Source organism: Ceratotherium simum, chromosome X (assembly GCF_057802395.1).
Source record: "Ceratotherium simum simum isolate JZ-2026a chromosome X, ASM5780239v1, whole genome shotgun sequence".
Taxonomy (NCBI): Eukaryota; Metazoa; Chordata; class Mammalia; order Perissodactyla; family Rhinocerotidae; genus Ceratotherium; species Ceratotherium simum.
In genome coordinates, this window is record NC_141940.1 from 122,146,310 (window position 1) to 122,171,722 (window position 25,413).

The window sequence follows — 25,413 nt, forward strand, 5'->3', positions numbered from 1 at the left end:
TCAAGCCATGCTGAGGTGGCGTCCCACACAGAAGAACTACAACTCTACAACTATGATATACAACTATGTACTGGGGCTTTGGGGAGAAAAAAGAAAAAGAGGAAGATTGGCAACAGATGTTAGCGCAGGGCCAATCTTCCTCAAAAAAAAAGAGAGAGAAAGAAACAGTGGCCTTAAATGCAACACAGGACTAGATGAACTTAATAGATATATATAGAACATTCCATGCATAATACACATTCTTCTCAAGGGCACATGGAACATTCTCAAAGATAAACCATATGCTGGGAAACAAGGCAAGCCTCAATAAATTTAAGATTGAAATTGTATCAAGCATCTTTTCATCCACAATGCTATGAAACTAGAAATCAGCTACAGGAAAAAAGCTGGGAAAGCCAGAAATATGTGGAGACTAAACAACACGCTACTGAACAACCACTGGATCAATGGAGAAATCAAAAAACACCTAGAGACAAATGAAAATTAAAACACAACATATCAACTCCTATGGGAGTGGTACTAAGGTGAAAATTCATAGCACTATAGGCCTACCTGAACAAACAAGAAAAATCTCAAATAAGTTACCTTAAACTACACCTAACAGAACTAGAAAAAGAAGAACACAGTCCAAAGTCAGTAGAAGGAGGAAAATAATAAAAATCAGAGCAGAAATAAATGAAATAGAAACCAAAAAAATAGAAAAGATCAATGAAACTAAGAGCTGGTTCTTTGAGAAGATAAACAAAATTGACAAACTCTTAGCCAGACTCAATAAGAAAAAAAACACAGAAAACTCAAATAAAATGAGAAATGAAAGAGGAGAAATTACAATGAATACCACAGAAATACAAAGGATTAGAAGAGAATAATATGAAAACCTATATGCCAACAAATTGGATAACCTAGAAGAAATGGATAAATTCTTAGAATCATACAACCTCCCAAAACTGAAACAAGAAAAAATAAAGACTCTGAATAGACCAATCACAAGTAAAGAAATTAGAACAGTAATCAAAAACCTCCCAAAATACAAAAGACAAGGACCCAATGGCTTCTTTGGTGAATTCTACCAAACATTCAAAGATTTAATACCTATTCTTCTCAAACTCTTCCAAAAAATTGAAGGGGACAGGATGCTTCCTAACTCATTCTATGAGGCCAACATTACCTTGATACCAAAACCAGACAAGAACAACACAAAAAACAAAAATTTCAGGACAATATTGCTGATGAACATAGATGCAAAAATCCTCAAAAAAATTAACAAATGGAATACAACAATACATAAAAAGTATCATACACCATGATCAAGTGGGATTTATTCCAGGGATGCAGAGATGGTTGAACATCCACAAATCAATCAATGTGATACACCACATTAACAAAATGAGGAATAAAAATCACATGATCATCTCAATAGATGCAGAGAATTCATTTGACAGGATTCAACATCCATTTATGATAAAAACTCTCAATAAAATGGATATAGAAGGAAAGTACTTCAACATAATAAAGGCCATATATGACAAACCCACAGCCAACATCATACTCAATGGTGAAAAACTGAAAGCCATCCCTCTGAGAATAGGAACAAGACAAGCATGCCCACTCTCACCACTCCTATTCAACATAGTACTGGAGATTTTGGCCAGAGCAATTAGGCAAGAAAAAGAAATAAAAGGGATCCAAATTGGAAAGGAAGAAGTAAAACTTTCACTGTTTGCAGATGACATGATTCTATATATAGAAAACCCTAAAAAAATCCACCAGAAAACTATTAACAATAATCAACAACCAGAGGAAAGTTGCTGGGTACAAAATCAACTTACAAAAATCAGTTGCATTTCTATATACTAATAACAAACTAGCAGAAAGAGAACTCAAGAATACAATCCCATTTACAATCGCAACAAAAAGAATAAAATATCTAGGAGTAAATTTAACCAAAGAGGTAAAAGACCTATACAATGAAAACTATAAGACATTACTGAAAGAAATCCAAGAAGATATAAAGAAATGGAAAGATATTCCATGCTCACGGTTTAGAAGAATAAACATAGTTAAAATGTCCATACTACCGGGGCCAGCCCCGTGGCGTAGCAGTTAAGTGCGTGTACCCCGCTGCTGGCGGCCTGGGTTCGGATCCTGGGTGCACACCGAGGCAACGCTTGTCAGGCCATGCTGTGGCTGCGTCCCATATAAAGTGGAGGAAGATGGGCACAGATGTTAGCCCAGGGCCAGTCTTCCTCAGCAACAAAAAAGAGGAGGGTTGGCATGGATGTTAGCTCAGGGCTGATCTTCCTCACAAAAAAAATAAATTAAATAAAATACAACCCATTTAAAAAAAAAAAAGACGTGGTATATATAGATATACAATTGAATACTACTCAGCCATAAAAAAAAGACAAAATCGTGCCATTTGCGACACCATGGATGGACCGTGAGGGTTTTATGCTAAGGGAAATAAGTCAGACAGAGAAAGACAAACACTGCATGGTTTCATTCATATGTAGAAGATAAACAAACACATAGACAAAGAGAACAGATTAGTGGCTACCAGAGGGGAAGGGGTGGGGGAAGGGCAAGCAGGGTAAAAGGGCACATGTATGGTGACAGATAAAAACTAGACCTATTGGTGGTGAGCACAAAGCAGTCTATACAGAAACCGATACATAGTAACGTACACCTGAAATTTACATAATATTATAAGCCAATATAAACTCAATAAAATCATTTTTAAAAAAAGAAAAGAAAAACAGGAGGGCCAGAAGTGTAAGAAGGGGGCATCCAGGTCAGAAAAATGGAAGAATTCTTTTTTTTTTTTTTTTTTTAAGATTTTATTTATTTTATTTTCCCCCCAAAGCCCCAGTAGATAGTTGTATGTCATAGCTGCACATCCTTCCAGTTGCTGTATGTGGGACGCGGCCCCAGCATGGCCGGAGAAGCGGTGGGCGCCGGGGATCCGAACCCGGGCTGCCAGCAGCGGAGCGCGTGCACTTAACCGCTAAGCCATGGGGCCGGCCCGAAGAATTCTATCTGGAATCCACTTGGGAGTTGTGGATGGATAAGGAATAAGAATCCAGCCAAACACAGGAGCAACAAGGAGTGAACTCCAAGGACTTGCTAACTGAGAAATAAACTTAACCTGTGTAATTTCAATATGGTACTAGGAACAACCCCAAACGGATGCAAATAGCCATTTGCACCTTAGAGAGGGGCCCTTGCTCCTCTCACCTGTTTTTATTTCTTCTCTCCAGTAAGAGTATTTCTTCTGGCAGATCACACCTCTGCTTATGGCCTCAAGGCCACAGTTTCAAGGACAGCATCCTAAAACCTGAATCTGAGATTCCTACTTCGTCTAAATCGTCTACCTCAGGGCTCAGCAAACTGGAGCTTGTGGGCCAAATTTGGCCTGCTGCCTGGTTTTGTAAAGAAAGTTTTAGTGAAACACAGCCATGTCCATTCATTTACATATTGTCTATGACTGCTTTCACATGACAACAGCAGGTGAGTAGTTACGACAAAAACCATATGGTCCACAAAGCCTAAAATGTTCACTATTTGGCCATTTACAGAAAACATTTGCTGACTCCTGATCTATGCAGTGAACTGATTGTAAAAATGGCCCATATTCTCTACCCCTCCCTGTATCTACCACCTTTTCAATGGGACTTTGCAGCTCCTCTTCATTAAGAGGTGGAGTCTGTTTCTCTACCCCTTGACTCTGGGCTGGCCTCGTGACATGCAGTGGAAGTGACAGCAAGCATGTACTGAGTCTAGACCCCAAGAGGTGATGCAGCCTCTGCTTTTTTTCTTGGACCTCTGTCTCTGCCACAAGAAGAAGCCTAGGTTAGAGCGCTGGAAGATGAGAGACCACATGCAGTCAAGTTAGGTCATCTCAGCTGAGGCCATCCTAGATCGTCTAGGCCCAGCCAAGCACAGATTCATGAGTGAGCCCAGCCAAGATCAGCCGAGTCTGGCCCAATCAAACCAGCCAGCTAACCTGCAGACTGAGAAAAATAAATGGTTATTGTTTTAAGCCACAATAAACAATTGGGTTTCTTGAAGGGGTTGTCATGCAGCAGCATCATAACAATGTTTAACAGGTACAATTTACTTGGGCTCTGAGAGAGAGAAGAAATGTGGTTAAAAAAAAAATAACATGAGATCTACCCTCTTAACAAATTTTTAACTGTACAGTACATTATTGTTAACTATAAGCAGAATGTTGTACAGCAGATTTCTAGATATTTTTTTATCTTACACAATTGAAACTTCATACACACTGAACTGCCAACTCCCCATTTCCCCATCATCCCAGGCCCTGGCAACCATCATTCATTCTACTTTCTGCTTCTATGAATTTGACTACTTCAGATACCTCATATAAGTGGAATTATGCAGTATTTGTCTTTCTGTGATGGGCTTATTTCACTAAGCATAATGTCCTCAAGGTCCATCCACATTACGGCAAATGATAGGATTTCCATCATTTTTGAAGGCCATTGCACACATATTCACATTTTCTCTGTCCATTCATCCGTTGATGGACACTTAAGTTGCTTCCGCATCTTAGTTATTGTGAATAATGCTGCAATGAACATGGGAGTGCAAATATCTCTTCAAGATCCTGCTTTCAATTCTTTTGGATAAATACCCAGAAGTGCGATTGCTGGAGCATATGGTAGTTCTATTTTTAACTTTTTGAGATATCTCCATACTGTTTTCCACAGTGGCTGCACCACTTTACATTCTCACCAACAGTGCACAAAGGTTCCAATTCCTCCACATCTTCACCAACACTTGTTCTTTTTCGTTTTTTTGATAATGGCCATCCTAACAGGTGTGAGGTGAAATCTCACTGTGGTTTTTTTTTTTTAAAGATTTTATTTATTTATTTTTTTCCCCCCAAAGCCCCAGTAGATAGTTGTATGTCATAGCTGCACATCCTTCTAGTTGCTGTATGTGGGACGCGGCCCCAGCATGGCCGGAGAAGCAGTGTGCGCCTGGGATCTGAACCCAGGCCGCCAGCAGCGGAGCGCGCGCACTTAACCGCTAAGCCACAGGGCCGGCCCACACTGTGGTTTTGATTTGCATTTCCCTGATGGTTAGTGATGTTGAGCATCATTTCATATACGTGTTGGCCATTTGCATGTCTTCTTCAGAGAAATGTCTATTCAAGTCCTTTGCCTGTTTTTATATTGAATTATTTGTTTTTCTCCTATTGAGTTGTAGAAGTTCCTTATACATTATGGATATTAACCCCTTATCAGATACGTGGTTTGCAAATATTTTCTCCCATTTTGTAGATTGCTTTTTCACTCTGTTGATTGTTTCCTGTGCTGTGCAGAAGCTTTTTAATTTGAGGTAGTCCCATTTGTCTATTTTTGCTTTTGTTGCCTGTGCTTTTGGTATTATATCCAAGAAATCATTACCAAGACCAATGTCATAACGTTTTTCCCCTCTGTTTTCTTCTAGGAGTTTTAAGTTTCAGGTCTTACATTTAAATCTTTAATCCATTTTCAGCTGATTTTTGTGTATGGTGTAAGATAGGGGTCCAATTTCATTCTTTTGCATGTGGACATATAGTTTTCCCAACACCACTTGTTGAAGAGACTATCCTTTCCCCATTGTGTACTCTTGGTGCCCTTGCCAAAGACCAGTTGACCATATATGCAGAAGTTTATTTCTGGGCTCTCTATTCTGTTCCATTGGTCTATATGTCTGTCTTCATGACAGTACCGTACTATTTTGATTACTGTAGCTTTATAATGTTTTGAAATCAGAAACTGTGAGGCCTCCAGCTTTGTTCTTCCAAGATTGCTTTGGCTATTTGGGGTCCTTTGTGGTTCCATATGACTTTTAGGATTTTTTTTGTTTCTGTAAAAAATGACATTGGGATTTTTATAGGAATTGCAATGAATCTGTAGATTGCTTTGGATAGTATAGACATTTTAATAATATAAAGTCTTCCAATCCATGAACACAGAATGTCTTCCCATTTATTTGTGTCTAATTTCTTTCAGCAATGTTTTGTAGCTTTCAGTGTACAAATCTTTCGTCTCCTTGGTTAAGTTTATTCCTAAGTATTTTATTCTTTTCAATGCTATTGTAAATGGGATCGTCTTAATTTCATTTTTGAATTGTTATTAATATATAGAAACACAACTGATTTCTGTATATTGATTTTGTATTCTGCAACTTGACTGAATTTGTTCACGAGTTCTAACAGGTTTTTCTGTGGAGTGTTTAGGGCTTTCTATATATAAGATTATGTCATCTGTGAACAGAAATAATTTTACTTCTTCCTTTCTAATATGGATGCCTTTATTTCTTTTTCTTGCCTGATTGCTCTGGCTAGGACTTCCAGTACTATGTTCAATAGAAGTGGCAAGAGTGGGCATCCTTGCCTTGTTCCTGATATAAGAGGAAAAGCTCTCAGTTTTTCACCATACAGTATGAGGATAGCTGTGGCCTTTTCATATACAGTCATGTACCACATAACACCATTTTGGTCAAAGATGGACCGCATATATCACGGTGGTCCCATAAGATTAGTATCATATAGCCTAGGTACGTAGTAGGCTATACCATCTAGGTTTGTGTAGGTACACTCAATGATGTTTGCATGATGAGATCACCTAATGACGCATTTCTAGGTTTCATATATGTCTGTTAGGTCCATTTGGACTATACCATTGTTCAAGTCCTCTGTTTCCTTACTGATATTCTGTCTAGATGTCCTATCCATTATTGAAAGTGAGGTACTGAAATCTCCTACTATTATTGTGTGGCTGTCTATTTCTCCCTTCAGTTCTGTCAATGTTTGCTTCATATATTTAGGTGCTCTGATGTTGAGTGCATAAATATTTATAATTGTTATATCTTCCTGGTGAATTGACCCTTTTATGATTATATAATGTCCTTGTCTCTTTTTACAGTTTTTGACTTAAAGTCTATTTTGTCTGATAGAAGTATGGCCACTCTTTTGGTTGTCATTTGCATGGAATATCTCTTTCCATCCTTTCACTTTCAGCCTATGTTTGTCTTTAAGTCTAAAGTGAGTCTCTAATAGACAGCATAGAGTTGGATCTTGTTTTTTTAATCCATTCAGCCACTCTACGTCTATTGACTGGGGAGTTTAATCCATTTACATTTAAAGTAATAACTGATAGGGAAGGTCTTACTATTGTCATTTTGTTAATTGTTTTCTGTCTGTCTTGTGGCTCTTTTGTCTCTTTTTTCCCTTCTTGCTGCCTTCCTTTGTGTTTCAATGATTTTTTTCTTTTTGTAGTGACATGTTGATTCCTTTTCTTTTTTTTTTTTTTTTTTTTTTTAAAGATTTTATTTATTTTATTTTTCCCCCCAAAGCCCCAGTGGATAGTTGTATGTCGTAGCTGCACATCCTTCTAGTTGCTGTATGTGGGACTCGGCCTCAGGATGAACGGAGAAGTGGTGCCTCGATGCGCACCCGGGATCCGAACCCGGGCCACCAGCATCGCAGCGCGCGCACTTAACCACCAAGCCACAGGGCCGGCCCTTGATTCCTTTTCATTTTCTTCTGTGTATCTTCTATAATATTTTCTTGTGGTTACCATGGGGCTTACATAAAACATAGTTATAAAAATTTATTTTAAGCTGATAACAACTTAACTTCAATCACATACAAAACTCTACACTTTTGCCTCTCCCCACACATACATTTTATATTACTGATGTCACAAATTACAGACCTACCTCAGAGATGTTGTGGGTTCAGTTCCAGACCACTGCAATAAAGCTAACATCGCAATAAAGTGAGTCACATGAGTTTTTTGGTTTCTCAGTGCATATAAAAGTTATATTTACACTATAGTCTATTAAGAGTGCAAGAGCATTATTTCTTTAAAAATTTACATACTTTAATTAAAAAACACTTTATTGCTAAAATTCTAACCATCACCTGAGCCTTCAGTGAGTCAATCTTTTTGCTGGTGGAGGGTCTTATAAAAAACGCAGTACCTGCGAAGCACAATAAAACAAAGTGCAATAAAATAAGATACTCTTGTACATCTTTTTATACTGTGTATCCATCAACATATTTTTATAGGTATAGTTATTTTTTATACTTTAACTTCTATACCAGAATTAAGTGATTTATACACCACTATGACAATATAACAGTATTCCGTATTTGTCTATATAGTTATCTTTACCAGGGAGCTTTAGACCTTCATATGTTTTCATGCTGCTATTTAGCATCCTTTCATTTCAACTCAAAGGACTCCCTTTAGCATTTCCTATAATGCAGGTCTAGTGGTGATGAACTCCCTCAGCTTTTGTTTATCTGGGAGTCTCTATCTCTCCTCCATTTTTTAAGGACAGTTTTGTCAGATATAGTATTCTTGGTTAGTAGCTTTTTTTCTTTCAGCGCTTTGAATATATCATCTCACTCCCTGCCTGCCTGCAAGGTTTCTGCTGAGAAACCTGCAGATAGTCTTATGGGGGATCCCTTGTATGAGATAAGTCCATTTCTCTTACTGCTTTAAAAATTCTCTCTTTATCTTTGACTTTTGACAGTTTGATTATAATGTAATTCAGTGTGGACTTCCTTGGGTTCATCTTTTGTAGAATCTGTTGGGCTTCTTGAATCTTGATGTCCATATTCCTCCCCCGATTTGGGAAGTTTTCTGTCATTTCTTTAACTAAGCTTTCTTTCTTTCTCTTCTTCTTCTTCTTGTAGACTCCCATATGCATATATTAGTTCACTTGATGGAGTCTCCTAAGTCCCTTAGGCTTTCTTCACTCTTTTTCATTCTTTCTTCTTTTTCTCCCTCTGACCGGATAATTTCCAATGACCTGCCTTCGAGTTCACTGATTCTTTCTTCTGTTTCATCAAGTCTCCTGTTGAACACCCCTAGTGAAGTTTTCTGTTCAGTTATTGTATTCTTCAGCTCCAAAATTTCTGTCCAAAATTTCTGTTTATTTCTTTTCTACATTTTCTATCTCTGTTGAAATGCTCATTTTGTTCATGGACTGTTTTCCTGAGCTCGTTGTGCTTCTTTATGACAGTTACTTTGAATTCTTTGTCAGGTAAATTATATACCTCTGTTTCTTTGGGGTTGGTTTCTAGAGATTTCTTTGTTTGGGTCATGTTTGTCTGCCTCATGTTTGTCTGTCTCTTTGTGTTCTTTGAACTTTTGAGTTGGTATCTGTACATTTTAAAAAATAGCCACCTCTTCTAATCTTTACGAACTAGTTTCCTACAGGGAAAGACCTTCACCAATCAGCCCAGCTAAAGAGTCAGGGGGCCTCTAGGGCCAGCCCCATGGCTTAGCGGTTAAGTGCGCGTGCTCCGCTACTGATGGCCCAGGATTGCATCCTAGGCGCGCACCGATGCACCGCTTCTCCAGCCATGCTGAGGCCGCGTCCCACATACAGCAACTAGAAGGATGTGCAACTATGACATACAACTATCTACTGAGGCTTTGGGGAAAATAAAAGGAGGAGGATTGGCAATAGATGTTAGCTCAGAGCTGGTCTTCCTCAGCAAAAAGAGGATTAGCATGGATGTTAGCTCAGGGCTGATCTTCCTCACAAAAAAAAAAAAAGAGTCTGGGGGCTTCTCAAACCTTTTCTATGGATGCATTTTCTCTGGACTTGTGCATGTAGTCCTAATTAGAGGAATTTGCCAGTTTATTTTTTCAAAAGCTTCTAATCTCTTGCTCCCTCTGGTGTTTGTCTGTGGCTCTGCAAGTTCCCTGGTTCTATAGCAGCAAGCCATCCCACTCTCCTGGGTTCTCAGTGGCAACCAGGCAGCTCCTGTCAGTACGCCAAGTCAGGCCAGAGAGATATCAGTCCCTCAGGCAGCTTTCCACAAAGCCAGAGAGCTGCATGCAAACTCTACTACTTATTTCTCTCTCTTGCTCCAAGTGACAAACGAGGCAAAACAGAAACCAGTCCCTCAGGCTGCTCTCAGAAAAGCTGGGACATTGGAGGCATGCTTCACTCCTCTTCCTCCTGAGTGAGAAGTCTCAAGTTGAGTGGCTTCTCCCAATCACACAAATCCATGCCAGCTGCCGCAAGCCACCCACCACTTTCCACTGTTCTCAGCTGCCCTCAGGCCTCCAACCCATGCTGGTTCATCAGCGCTCTAAGTGGAGAGTGAAGCAAGCCCTCAGGTAGGGCTCTGACAGGTTGGACATTGGAGATACCTTCTACTCTCTTTCCCCCAAAGGAGAAGTTGCAGGCAAGGGATTTCCCTCTCAGTGCTGAGCTGCGCCATCTTGGGGGAGGGTCTGACATGGGTAAAGTGAAATTGCTCTTCTTACCTGTTTCATTGCAGCTGTTCTTGGCTTTATGCTCACCTAGGGTAGTCCAACTTCTTAACTGGAATCTAGAATTCTCATAAAGGTATTTTGATCTGATCATTGTTATTGGTGTTTCTGTGGGGGAACAAGGGCTAGGACTTTCTATTTTACCATTTTGCTGAAGTCACTCTGCCCCAAAGCATTATCAGAACTCCTAATTACATTGTGGCAGAAACATCTTCCCACTCCACCGTGACACCGTGCAGTCATCAACAATGACTTACTCATATTTGCATCCCCATCACTGTGTCAGGCACGCATCTAGTCAATATTCACTAAAGTGTTTTGAGTTCATTTAAACGTGTGCCTATCTCTGAACCACTGGAGCAACAAAGGCAAGGCCCCATTACAGAATTTTTATAGGCTCCATCTATGCACCTATCAAAAATGTCTAAGTCCCAATTTTGTCATAAACAGGATAAACAGACTCAAAAAAAATGTGTGAGTAGACAAGATAGCCTAGAAAAAAAGAGTACAAAGAGAATGAGTTTGTCAGTGTGACTCCTGCACAACTCAGGGGAATCCAGACCAGTCTCCTCTGCAGGGACATCCTCAGGATGATTTGGGGAACATCAGACTCTCAGAACAGGATGGTAGGAGCCACCAAGATCACCCCCAAGAAGTCCCCAGTTCTGTGACTACGGCCTCCAGGAGCACTCCAGGTACAAAAAGCACAAATGGCAGCTTTCCTGAAAATTCTAGCCCATGCCTTATTTTGAGTTAATAAATCAGCATTCAAGTTTACATCAAAGTATTTTAACAGTTTTTCATTGGTCCATCCCCTTAAATCTGATTGGTTCTGCTTCCCAGGAAAAACTAGACTTCTGAGCTAAGATCTAGGCCACGTGCAAGAATAAGAGCCCCAACTTATGCCCTGCCATGGGGTTCTGTCCAGGCCTTAAGTTCTCTGTGCCTCAATTTGCTCATCTGTAAAATGGGGATAGTAATAGTACATATTCCTCATAGACTCGTGAAGATTAAGCAAGTTAATATAGGAAAAACATTCAGAATAAGTACTATGTAACTATTCTTTTAACACCAGAATTCTGTGTTGTCTCTCTCACAAGGTTGCAGTCAGACAGGGGCTGGGGCTAGAATCATATGAAGGTTTGTTCACTCACACGTCTGGTGCCGAGGCTGGGAAATTCAAAAGCTGGGGACTAGAAGAACAGCTGGGGCTAGAATCATCTGAAGGCTTGTTCACTCACACGTCTGGTGCCGAGGCTGGGAAATTCAAAAGCTGGGGACTAGAAGAACAGCTGGGGCTCCCTGGGCATCTCTCTCTCCACTGGCATCTCCATGTGGTCTCTCCAGCCTGGTGGCTTTAGTGTGGGAGGACTTCTTACCTGGGGCCCTGGGCTCCGAGGCAAGAATGTCAGAGAGAGAGACAGGCAGAAATACATGTTATGGGTCACCTTGCATGACCTAGCCTCAGAAGTCATGCAGTGTCACTTTTGCCACATTCTTCTCATTGTGGCGGTCACAAAAGCCTGCCCAGGTTCAAAGGGAGGGAAGTAGACTCCATTGCTTGATGAGGAAATGGCAAGGTTCTAGAAGAGCATCCAAAAATCAGAAATATTGTTGTTGCTATTTTTAAAAAATACAACCTACCACTCAACTTATAAAAAACCTTGGAAAATACAGAAAAGTATCGAGAAGAAAATAATGATTTCCTGCCATCATGTTCTAGATAGAGAATCACTGCAAAATGTTGGTATATTTTCTTCACAGATATATTTTAAAACAAGTTGGGGGCCGGCCCCGTGGCTTAGCGGTTGGGTGCACGCACTCCGCTGCTGGCGGCGCGGGTTCGGATCCCGGGCGCGCACCGACGCACCACTTCTCCAGCCATGCTGAGGCCGAGTCCCACATACAGCAACTAGAAGGATCTGCAGCTATGACATACAACTATCTACTGGGGCTTTGCGGGGGAAAATAAATAAATAAAAGTTTAAAAAAATAAAATAAAACAAGTTGGAAGTATGATACAACTGGCTCTTTCATATTGTGCTTTTTTCCTCTCTATTTTGAACACTTACCATAAGAGAGGCCGCACTGCATAGTGGGTAATAACACAGGCTCTGGGCCTGCCCCAGTGGCCTAGTGGTTAAATTCGGCGCACTCCGCTTCGGCGGCCCAGGTTTGGTTTCCAGGCGCAGACCTACACCACTCGTCTGTCAGTGGCCATGCTGTGGCAGTGGCTCATATAAAATAAAAGAGGAAGATTGGCAACAGATGTTAGCTCAGGGCAAATCTTCCTCAGCAAAAACAAAACAAACAAAAAAAAACAGACTCTGGAACAGCACTGCCTCAGTCCAAATCTCAGCTCTGCCACTTACTGGCTGTGTGACCTTAGGCAAATTGCTTAACCTTACTGTGCCTCAGTCTCCCCATCTATAAAGTGGGGATCTAACAGCATCTACCTCAGAGTGTTGTTACAAAGACTGAAAAGAGCTGACATTTGTTTTTTTTTTTTTTTTCAAGATTTTATTTATTTATTTTTCCCCCCAAAGCCCCAGTAGATAGTTGTGTGTCATAGCTGCACATCCTTCTAGTTGCTGTATGTGGGACGCGGCCTCAGCATGGCCGGAGAAGCAGCGCGTCGGTGCGAGCCCGGGATCCGAACCCGGGTCGCCAGCAGTGGAGCGCGCTCACTTAACCACCAAGCCACGGGGCCGGCCCAAGAGCTGACATTTGTAAAGTACTTCGTACCTGGCACACGGTTGTTAGTGCTTCATAAATGCATGTTAAAATAAAAATCCATAAGTGTTTCATGAAACCACATTTTCCTCACTGCCCTGCATGTTCCCTCGTCCCTAAGGTTTATCTAATCACTCCTCTAATGTCTGTAGCTGACAGGAGGGACCCAGTGGACTCCAGTCTCCCAATCTCAGGGAGATTAAGGAGGCCAAATTGAGCTTTTGGGGGACCCTCTGCTGACTTCTGCTTACCAAGAACTAGTGAGGCCATTAAAACATGAATCCATGCCTGGCATCTCAAATATCTTTCCCTGAAAACTCCTCAAACTGTTTACGTTTATTAGAGACTATTTTCTTCCAAATGAAATACATCCATTCAGAATGGAAAGACCACTAAACGAGAAGTGTGTGTGAATCCCGTCTGGCTGTGTGACCTCAGCTGACCCTCGCTGACCCTCACCACCTTCCTCTGAAAACCCAGAGTCCTGGGATAGACGTTTCTCAGTTGCTTTCCACTCCGAGTGCATGACACAGAGACTGAAACTTAGTACCAGCCCCTTTCACCCGCACAGGGATAAGCAAACATTTTTTAATCAATCAAAACTATTTGTCTCTGCCAGATACTGGTTAAGCCTGTGGGACTTTCCAGAAATTTCAGAGCTATCTTCACTGCCAACTGTTTATATCAATCATTACAGAGCAAAAAAGCATAAAAAACGTACTCTTCACTGTTGGCGAAATTAAAACTTTCAGATAATCTGTGTGATAATCTTACACTCTCAAAAGCTATAGTGATATCTGTAACCATTATTGCCCTTAACACTTAGAAGTGGGGACCAAAATGTGTAACCCAGAAGACATCACTAAATATTTATAAAAAGCAAGGTACAGGTAAGCCATGGGATCCTGGAGTAACCAGCAGGAAGCCGGCAGTCCACGCCTATCGATGGAAATGCGCCCCAGCAGCTGCTACAAAGATTCTAATTTCTCTCCAATCAGACCAAAGGAAAATAGAGATCAGGGAAACAGGATTAAGTTGGGCAAAATCACAGGGAAAGTCCAGGAAAGGAGTTATCTATAATCTTCCAGTTTGTCTTATTTTTTGTGGAATTGCAGTTTCAGTAAACAGAAGTATCAAATCTAACGTACCCATTTTAGCTACATTCTAGAAACTGCTCTGTGCCATTCAACTGGCCTGGATCTGGGGGATGGGTGTGGATTACCTGGTGGAAAAGTCGGGCCTTCCCCCCATCAACCTTCAATTTACCTGCACTTGGAAGAGCAGCACGAAAGAGCAGGCAAGGTAGCTGTCGCCTTGGGACCTTCTCCTTCTGACTTGTATAGACACACAGGGGGCTGTAGCAGCAATCTTTTTAAGCATTTTTTTTAGATATAATTCACACACCATAAAATTCACCTTCTTCCGTTGGGTTTAACATATTCACACAATTGTGCGACCATCACCACCATCCAATTCCACTATATTTTCATCCCCCTCAAAGTAACCCCATACCCACAGTAATCACTCTCCTCCCCCAGCCCCCAGTGACCACTAATCTACTTTCCGTCTCTGTGGGTTTGCCTCTTCTGGATATTTCATATAAATGGAATTACACAATACGTGGCCTTTGCATCTGGCTTCTTTCATTTATGTTTTCAAGGTTCATCCATGTTGTAGCATCAGTTCTTCACTCCTTTTTATTGCTGACTAATATTCCACTGTGTGGATAGACCACATTTTGTTTATCCATTCTTCAGCTGATGGACCTTTGGGTTGCTTCCACTTTTTGGCTATTGTGAATAATGCTGCTGGGACCATTCGTGTTCAGGTCTTCATGTAGACATATATTTTCAGTTCTCTTGGGTATATACCTAGTAGGGGAATTGCTAAGTAATATGGTAACTCTATGTTTAACCTTTTGAGGAGCTGCCACAATGAAATCACTTTTCTTAAGTAAGCTTTTTATTACAGTAAACATCTATCCATAAAAATACAAAAATCATAAGTGTACACCTCCACAAATTTTCGCAAAGGGAACTCACCCACATAATCAGCACCCAGATCAAGGAACAGAATATGACCAGCCCCCAGAAGCCTCCTTGTGGCCCCTCCCAGGCCCTACCCCACCCCTAAAGGTAACCACTATCCTGACTCACACCACAGATTAATTTTGTTTGTTTTTAAACTTTATATAAATGGAATCTTTTGTTTCCAGCTTCTTTTGTTCTACATTATGTTGTAAGATCTATCCACATTGTTGAGTATAATTATCATTTGTTCCTTCTCTTTGCTCTATAACAGCAAACTTCTTCTATTAAGGGCTGGATAGCAAATATTTGAAACTTTGTGGGCCATGTAGCCTCTGTTGGGACTACTCAACACTGCCATTGTCACGTAAAAGCAGCCAGAGACAATATACAAATTAATGACTAGGGCTGTGTTTCAATAAAACTTAATTTATGGACACTGAAATTTGAACTTCATATAATCTTCATGTATCACAAAATATTCTTCTTCTTTCAGTTTTTTTTCAATCATTAAAAAATGTAAAAACCATTCTTAGCAGGCGGTGAACTGGACTTGGCCCACAGGGTGATGGCCTTTTCCCACTCCTGTCCTACAGTATTCGACTGCGGACTAAACCCCAATGTATGTATCTACTCCACTGTGGACGGACAGTGGGTGGTTCCCACCGGGAGCCATTACACAGCGTGCTGCCATCACTTTTCACACCCACCCTTAAGACTCTGTTGTTGAGGACCTGCCACCTGTCCTCTCCTCTCTCAGCCCAGCAGCAGCCAGGTGCCATCAGAGCCTGACAATTCTTCTGCCAGTATTCCTCTCCCAAATCAGGCCGTGGCGTCTTATTTGCCAACTTGCTCTATTAGCTAATCTCCAGACGACTTGGGCAGATGGAACGAAAAGTCATAACTCAGATTAAAAGATTAAAAGTCTCCATTAAGCAAGGAAGGCTGGTCACCACATAAGTCCCAGCAGATTCCTCTGGCAGCGTGGGCATGGCAGAAACTGCTAGCAGAATCTCCTCCCGCTCTCATGAGCCTTTCCCACAGGCTGTCCTCGCCACCGTTCTCCTTCCCGTCCCCCTGTAGTAACTTAACTGACATTCAGGGTTAGCAAATGTTTCCTGTAAAGGGTCAGATAGGAAATATTTTCAGCTTTTCAGGCCATACAGTCCCTGTTGCAATTACTCCACTCGGCCACTGTGGCATAAGAAGCCCTAGATGATGCGTAAATGAAGGCATGTGGCTGTGTGCCCAGAACATTTTATTTACAAAAACAGGCAGTGGGCTGGGGGCTGCAGTTTGCCAGCCCCTGCTTTACATCACAAGTATTTATTGGGCATCTGCTACCTGCCAGGCCCCTGTCCAAGGTACCAGAGCTACCAGCGGGCCTACAACCCTCACCTACCAAGAGAAGCCAGCAAAGAAAGCATAGTGATCCACTGGGAGAAATACAAAGATAAGTAGGCAATCGTCCCTCATAGGATTATGAAAGGGAAGGATAAGACCCCAGAAATGCAAGTAAAGGACCTCACTAGCAATGTTTCAACCTGGAAGCTTTGGGAGAATTAAAGGTAGTTCCTAACATACACACACACACACACACACACACACACACACACACTGAGGTTTCTATTATATTCTATAATCGAAAAAGTTTCTCCAACTAATTAGCTATCCCAGTGCTTCAAAATTCTAGATGCCCTTGACTCATGAATAAAAATATGGTCATACCACAGCTCTAACAAGGCCATCAGAGCTAGAGGTTACCTGTATTCACAAGACACCATAAAAGGCAAAGGATACAAGGAGGAGAGGATCCGAGAACATCGAGTTCAGAGTCAGACCTTGGTTAGATGACAGCTAAAAAAAATATCCAAAAAAACTTCATTTCTTACAGATTTTCCAGAAGCTCCAACAACGAATCACAAACAGCCTTTGCGAAGCCCCTTTTCTTGCAACCCACGTGGATCACACAAGGCTCTGAGCTCAGGGGCTGATGTCTGCTGGACACCAGCTCCTTGGTGCTGGGCGCTGCTCTAAAGGCCACCAGGCTGCGTGTCCCTGGTCTCAGAGGGAGTGTCACTGTACCACATGGCCACCAGATGGTGCTGTGCAGGCAGCCCTTCCGCCTGGGGCATCCCAGAGTCCACTGGGGAAGCTCCTGCGGGTCCAGGCAACACGGGCGGGGACTGCCTCCTCCTTTCTCCATCTGCTCCAACATGTAACCCCCACCTCCACCCAAAGAGAATGAAGGACAACTCCCCCACCTGCCTAGCCTCCCCTGCCGTCCTTCCCTCCGCCTCCTTAGGCCCTAACTCCTACCTCAGGTCACGGGAACCTCCTACCTCCACAGTTGGCCCTGAGTAACTCAAGGGTAATGCCCTCTCTGACGTGTGGCCAGTCACCTTCGGTGGCTTCTCTTCTCCTACTCACCCTCTGACTCAAGGGCTTCCCAAAATGTGCTTGCAATGGGTAAGTTCTAAACACAGCATGTTCCCCAAAAGAATTGGGACACATCAGAATACACACTGTGTGATGCCATTTACATGAGATTATATAAATGATTTTATACGTCAAGTGGCGACATAGATGTTTCTTTTACAATCTATTAAGCCACACATTTAGGTGTTATGCACTTTTTGACATGTTTGTTATATTTTACGATTTTAAGAAGTGTTTAAAAACGTGGCCTGCCCATCAGTAAATGCAGATTCTCAGGCACGGTTTTCATCTGTGCTTTTTGCCCCGGGGGAATCCATTCCTTCTGGTGTCAGTACTGTCTTTTTTCTTTGGAGCACAAGCCCTTTCCCACTCTCCACGATCCTTGAGGCTCAGGTAGAGGGAACCATGCTAGAAAGAAAACCTCTGGTTAGATGGGAAGCGACTTCAGGGCTGCCTAAAAACGCTCGCTTTCTTTCGAGGCACAAAAGTATTTTGAGAAGACCAGGATGTTCTAAAACAGCCCTCGGACAGCAATGTGGAGGGTGGCCTGGAGGGGGAAGAGAGGGAAGGCGGGGACAGGGAAGCACTGAGGCTGAAAGCAGGGCGGGGGACGGTTAGGCAGCCCTGGGCTCTGCAGTCAGAGGCTGCGCGTCACCAGCCCGGCTGAGCTGCAGTCTGCTGTCCTGTGAAATGGGCTAACAGGCCGGCACTCTTATGGGGCCCCGGGGACTGGTGCCAGCACCTGGAACCGCGCCCAGCTCTTGGTTGCCACTCATCAGGTACTTGCTAAATGAGCTTGGGACTGGATGAAAGCTCAGCAGAGCATTTAGCTCCATAGCAGGGTGCAAGAGTGGGCCGCAGTAGCCACTTCTGCCTCTCCCCAGGACTGGCCCCTCCCCCTTCACTTGGCAACAAAGCTGGCCCCTGGCTCCTAGTGTGGGCACGTAAAAGATGCTAGCCAACAGCCGGGCACAGTGCCTGGCTGTGGGGGTGAGCATGGGACCCACACAGGCCATGTATGGACAACAGGAAAAAGGAAGCCTCTTTCCGGTGGGGGCTAGCCTGGGAACCACTACCTCTACCAAATGTCTACAGCAGGGAGGAATGAGGCTGGGTGGCAGAGACCAAAGATAAACAGACCAGGGGCTCCCAACAGAGGCGATTCTGCCCTCAGGGGACATTAGGCAACGTTTGGAGACATCTGTCACACGTGACAGGGGTGCTCCTGCATCTAGTGGGTGGAGACCAGGGTTTGCTGCTCAACATCCTACAGTGCCCAGCACAGCCCCACCACAAAGGATTATGCAGCCCCAAATATCACTAGTGCTGAGGTGGAAAAATTCTGCCTTAATCCAAAAATGGATCAAATGAGCCTTTCGGGCACTTCCCTGTGGGGGATATATTTGGCAACCCCAGAGCCAACTGGTAACCTTTGAACTGTGCAGATCTGCAGGTCATTTGTCCCCAACACGGCCTTCCACTACTGGCAAGCTTTGCTCTGGAGCACCAATGCTCATGAGGGCCAACTGTGTTTGTCCCCAAGGGGACACTTGGCAATGCCTGGAGACATTCTGGGTGGTCATAATTGGGCGGGGAGGGGGTACCACTGGCATCAAGTGGGTAGAGGTCAGCGATGCTGGTAAACATCCTAAATACGCAGGATGGCCCCACAGCAACGAATGACCCTGCCCCAAACGTCAACAGTGACAGGCTGAGAAACTGCAAACAAACAAGCAAGACGTGCGGAAAGAACCTTCCAGCTCCTGAGGCCCCGGTTCCCCAGATTCCACCAATTCCCGGGCTTCTTCCCCAGCTCTGTCACCTAGACCAGTGCTTCTCACACTTTCGTGTGCACCTGGATCACTGGGCATCTTGCTAAAATGCGGCTTCCAATTCAGCAGGTCTGGGGCGGGGCCTGAGACTCTGCATTTCTCACAAGCTCCCGGTGAGGCTGACGCTGCCGGCCTGCGGACCACACTTTGAATAAAGAAAAGGGACCGGGCTGAAGTCAGAAACGTGGGGAGATGGGCAGGAGCAGGAGACAGAACCACAGTGCTGGGAGATGAAGAAGTCTGTCTGGGATGGAGGCAGAGCGGCGGAAGGGCGCGGTGCCTCGGGGGCAGGGGAAGAACTTCAGGGGGGCGCAGTTGGCAGGGCCTAGGCTGGTCCCAGCCCTGGCTGCGTGGCAGAATCACCTTTGTGAAAGCCCCCCACCCAGGCCCCAGCCCGGAATAATTAAATCAGCGGCTAGGGGCGCAGGCACCAGCATTTTTTAATGCTCCCCAGGTGCTTCCAACGTGCAGCCTCGGGTGAGGCCCTGACTCAGGCTTCATGAGCCCCAAGATCCTCTGGGGGTCTTACTAAAACGCAGATTCCGATCCTAGAGCTAGGGCAGGGCCGAGACTCTGCATTTCTAACGAGCTCCCAGGTGATGCTGGTGCTGCCGCTCCGAGGGCCACCACACAAGGCTCTGGGAAGATGGGTCTGTGGTCAGAAGCATGATCTTGGAGACAGATGCCTGAGAGGAGGGCGGGCAGGCAGACCCCCCCGGCAGCTAAGGGGAAGAGGGCAGTCCTGTAGTTCCTGGCTTTGAAGACTGTCACCTCAACACAAGGCCTGCGTTACGAAGATGATCACGATGACCGTGTACTTCCACTCCTTCCTGATCCACCCTTTCCCCCAGTCCCTCCTCCCAGGGCAGCCAGGCCAGCTCATCCACTCAGTTCTCCGACAGGGGAGGAAATCAGGAGCTTAAAGTGAATGAGAATGCCCCAGGCTGCCTTATACAGACCCTGGATCTCCGTGCGCACAACACCACAACACACTTAAGGAACGCAATTCAATACCAATTCAGAGCTAGCTTCGAATTACACAACAGAGCACAGTTCTCTTCATTTATTTGCTCATGTGGGTAGGTGAAAAAGATTTTTTTGCCATAAATGTTTGAGGCTATAGCAAACATTTGTTTATCTGCCCATTACCGCTGCTCCGAATTCAAAGATTAAAAGAGGAAGTTTAGGGGGCCGGCCAGGTGGCGCAGCGGTTAACTGCGCATGCTCCGCTTCAGCGGCCTGGAGTTTGCAGGTTTGGATCCTGGTCGCACACTGACGCACCGCTTGTCAAGCCATGCTGTGGTGGCATCCCATATAAAGTGGAGGAAGATGGGCACAAATGTTAGCCCAGGGCCGATCTTCCTCAGCAAAAAAGAGGATTGGCAGATGTTAGCACAGGGCTGATCTTCCTCACAAAAAATAAAAATAAAATAAAATAAAATAAAAGAGAAAGTTTAAAATATAACAAACGTACCGGGATTTTCTGCCCTCACAATGCTCACTCTCTCTCTCTCTCTCATACACATACACACACACACACACACACACACACATCATGTATACTTTCCCATCCAGCCAATGGGCAGACATGAGAAGGAGGTATTAACCAGTGACTAAGCATGTGTTTCGTACCTGTGCAGAAAGACTGACCACCACAGGCCTGAGACTGCTCTCAGCTCACTGTGGGAGGAATTAAGCACATCCTGTGTGACTCCACTGGGAGAGGACTCTGGAAGCTTGTGCATGTTTTTTCCCGCCTTCACCCCTGTGCCTCTTCCCTTTGCTGACTCTGCTCTGTATCTGTCCACTGTAATGAATCATAGTCATGAGTACCAGTGTATGCTGCGTCCCATGAGCCCTCCCAGTGAACCCGGAAGTGATCCTGGGAACCTGTAACACAGCAAGCATCATTTCCTAGAGTTTCCAAAACGTGGCTTTAAGCTCCAGTTGCCCATTGGGTGAGCTGCGTTAAAGCCCAGCCTCTAACGGCTGCCCCCCTTTCCCAGTCACACCTCCCACTCCCCCCCTAGAAGTCCCTGCACCTCCCAAAAAACTCCTTGCACTGGAATCATCATCTCAGGGTCCACTTCTGAGAGAATCCAAATAAAGGTGGTATCCCGGGGCATTCTGTATTTCTTCTGCCAGTGATGCCTTGGCCTATGGAAAACCCATGAGTGATTTTTATGGCCCTGTACAAATGGGCAAAATCTTCAGGATCTAGGGCTAGGCAAAGAGTTAGAAATGACACCAAAAGCATGATCCATAGAAGAAAAAAAATGGATAAGTTGTACTAATGGGCAAAAGTAAAACTTCCCATACATGTAAGAATTCAGGAAAACTCTGATACACTTTACTGACTGCAATGGATGAAGAGCTCACCAACTAAAGCATCCAAACTGTGCTGAGACCTCTGGCAATTCCGGGACGACTGAGCACCAAAATGGCCTGTCGTCCCCTCCTCAGCGGAACACTGGTGGCCGATCATTGCCTAGACCAGTGACCCACAAATTCCAGCGTGCAGCCACATTACCAGGAGGGCTGGGTCCAAGTCCCACGCCCAGACTTTCAGCTTCAGCAGTTCCGGGGTGGGGCCCGAGAATCTGCATTTCTAACAAGTTCCCAGGGAGGCTGACGCTGCTGGTCCAGGATTGTACTGTGAGAACCACTGGCCCATTATAACCTTTTGTTCCCCTCCTATTCTCCACTCTACTTCATTCCCTGCATCCTTTCTGTTGTGTTTTAATTACTAATATTTTTAATATCAATCTGATTTATGAAGTGCATTTTGTTGCAATAATTATTTACAAGCTTGCTTCTTCCTGTATTTGATGGTGAGCTCCTTGAGGGCAGAGGCCTGTGTTACTCACCCTTACCTACTACCTGGACCTTTAAGGAAGTGTCTGCTGAGCCCTGCTACATAGTAATATCCACTAAACCTAAAACGCTTAGCCAACCGCATATGCTGTCTCTATAAAGAGCGTTATTAATGCCACGCCCATGTAGAGACATAAAACTCTATGAAGCAGTCAGCTGAACGCTCTGGACGTCACTGCACAGACACGCTCAAGAACACGCAAGAGTTGGGCCGGCCCCGTGGCTTAGCGGTTAAGTGCGTGCGCTCCGCTGCCGGCGGCCCGGGTTCGGATCCCGGGTGCGCACCGAGGCACCACTCCTCCAGCCATGCTGAGGCCGCGTCCCACATACAGCAACTAGAAGGATGTGCAGCTATGACAGACAACTATGTACTGGGGCTTTGGGGGAAAAATAAATAAAATAAAAATCTTTAGAACACGCAAGAGAAAGATATTCTATCTGTGCACATACCTAGGACAAAGAGAACGCGTAAACCAAACTGAAGTCATTCGACATGTACAACACGAGTGGTTTTGAAACACTGACTACGTCATCTCACACATGCACCATCTTCCACAGTTTCACAGTTTGTAGCAATGCAAGTCTGAAGGGCATGACTACTAGGTTTGTAGGGGGTTTGTTAACTGCTCAATTCATCTTGATTCTTCCCTTATTACTTTTCACCCATGAAAAACGTTGGGCTGACAGAGAGAGAGCGAGCTCCGCCTCGGTGCAGCAGGCGCGCATCCTGGCTGATATCCGACCACAGGCGTCTGACGCAGGATCACTGGGGCCCCAGGGAGTGGACTTGGAACCCGTCACAGCGGCTAAAAGCACCACAGGCCAACAGTTCCTCCAGCGGCCCCACGAGGCAAACCCTCCTTTGCCATTCTGCTCCAACTGGAAGAAGGGAGAGCTCGACAGGGAAACTGGTTTAAAACTCCCTTTAAACTCTCTCAAGAAATTCCTCTGAAATAAATTTTGATTAGCTGACCAGAACATTTACTATAGGAAATCCTGTTCTACAGAAAGATTTAAACTATTCAACTACAACCCCACAGACACAAGAGGCTCAACAAACCCCAAGCACCAAAAAAAAGAAAAGAAAAGAAAACTGCACCAAAGCATATCATAATGAAATTGTTAAAAGCAGTGAAAAGGAGGATATCTTAAAAGCAGCAGGAGAAAAAAGACACATAGGGACAGAGAAAACTATTCAACTCTGCACAGCCATGAGCTCTACAGACAAATGGGGCAATGTACCACTACATACGCTGACAAGGAGGAAGCTGCAAACCTAACGTCATGTGAAAGCCAGACACAAAGGAATCCAGGAGTCCATTAATGTAAAGTTCCATGCGAGCAAAACAAATCTGTGGGAGCGGACAACCTTGGGCTGGTGAGTCACATGGGGGTGGCTTCTGGCGGCTGGTCATGGTCCATTTCTTGCTCTGGGCACTGGTTACCCAGGTGTGCTCACTTGGTGAAAATTCATCAAGCTGTACACTTATGGGCTGGCCCCGTGGCTTGGTGGTTAAGCGTGCGCGCTCCGATGCTGGTGGCCCGGGTTCGGATCCCGGGCGCGCACCGAGGCACCACTTCTCCGTCCATCCTGACGCCGAGTCCCACATACAGCAACTAGAGGGATGTGCAGCTATGACATACAACTATCTACTGGGGCTTTGGGGGGAAAAAATAAATAAATAAAATCTTAAAAAAAAAAAAAAAGCTGTACACTTATGATTTACGTACTTTTCTGCACATATATTTCAATAAAAGGTTTACTAAAAGCAATCCAAAAAAGCAAGCAGCTAGAATGAAATTTCACTACCTCACTTTACAAAAGTTAGATTTTTAGTTGGTATACTGCAACACTTCTCTGAGTGCCCGTGAAACACTTTCTTTCTCTTTTAAAATACCTATTGCATCATCTCTTACAAAAATGATCTTGCACCGAAATAACTCAGGTCAAAAGTCTGACTCCTCTGATAATGCAAAGGCACTGGGGTTGGCAAACCCACCGTGCAGTGGGCAGAGGACACGGGCTGCACGCTGCATTACAGGTTCCACTGTGTGGGAGGAAAGGGGGAGATGCTCCCACGGAAAGTTACATCCCATGTTTGCAAATGCTGGGTGCTGGAAGGGACAGCCGGACATCCAAACCCCACTGGCATCTGAGGGTTACTGTACTGGAGTCTCTAGACTCTGAGGATGGACACGGGGATATACATTCTCATGAAATCTAGGCAGGTGCCCATTTACTTAAAATCAATACACTCAAAATCATCACCAATATGCCCTAACTTATAATCAATACACCAAACCTTGCACGAAGCTCCTCTCCTCCCCAACCCAAGACAGAGAACATCATGGACAAATGGAGCAATCAGAGAAAAGCAGAGCTTCAGAAGGGGCAAGAGGGAGGCAGCCAAGCCTGGGGAACTGACCCAAGGAGAGGCCAGCACTAGGCCTCCCCTCCCAGAAAACTTTGGGCTCTTACCAGCTGTATCAGCTATCCAATACCATGTAACATATTACCCCAGAACTCAGCATCTTAAAACAATAAACACATACAATCTTATGCACTTTCTATGGGTCGGGAATTCAGGAGCAGTGTGGTTAGGTCTTTCTGGCTTGAGGTCTCTCAGAAGGTTGTGGTCAAGCTGTCGGCCGTGGCTGAGGTTATCTGAAGGTTTGACGGGGGCAGGAGGACCCACTTCCATGTTGGCTCCCAGATATGTTGGCAAGCTTGTGCTGGCTATTGGCAGGAGGCCTCAGTTCTGCTCCATCTTGGCATCTCCACAGGGCTGCTTGAGTATCCTCAGCACAGGGGAGGTGGCTTCCTCCAGAGCAGGTGACCCAAGGGAGCTAGGTGGAAGCAGTAGTCTCCTACCACCTAGCCTTGGAAGTCACAGACCGTCACTTCCACTGTATCCTCTTGGTGGCACAGATCAGCCCTGAGTAATTCAGGGTGGGAGGGGACTGCACATGGGCATGAACACCAGGAGGCAGGGTCACCCGGGCCCAGCTTGGAGGCCGGCTCCCATACCAGTCAAGGCTTTTCACCTTACCTTTCCACCTTGCCTGAAACCCCACCAATTTCAAGTTCATTTGAGATAACGGAGTCTCACTTTTTAAAATGCAGACATCTTTAGGATGGTGAGGGGCCATGCTTCATTCACCCCTTCCAGCTAATCCTCCAGACACCAAGCT

General features: G+C 44.4%; 1 protein-coding gene across 4 annotated transcripts in view; it reads right to left on the bottom strand.

Moving 5' to 3' along the window:
* Positions 1-25,413, bottom strand: part of CLCN4 (Cl-/H+ antiporter 4) — a 92,340-nt gene that overhangs the window by 49,974 nt on the left and 16,953 nt on the right. The window contains exon 3 of one of the 4 annotated variants that reach the window (XM_087426545.1): positions 3,659-3,828. The exons of the other annotated variants lie outside the window; for them this stretch is intronic. The gene's annotated coding sequence lies outside the window, so the exon portion shown is untranslated. The remainder of the gene's footprint in view (positions 1-3,658; positions 3,829-25,413) is intronic. 4 annotated transcript variants of the gene reach the window in all.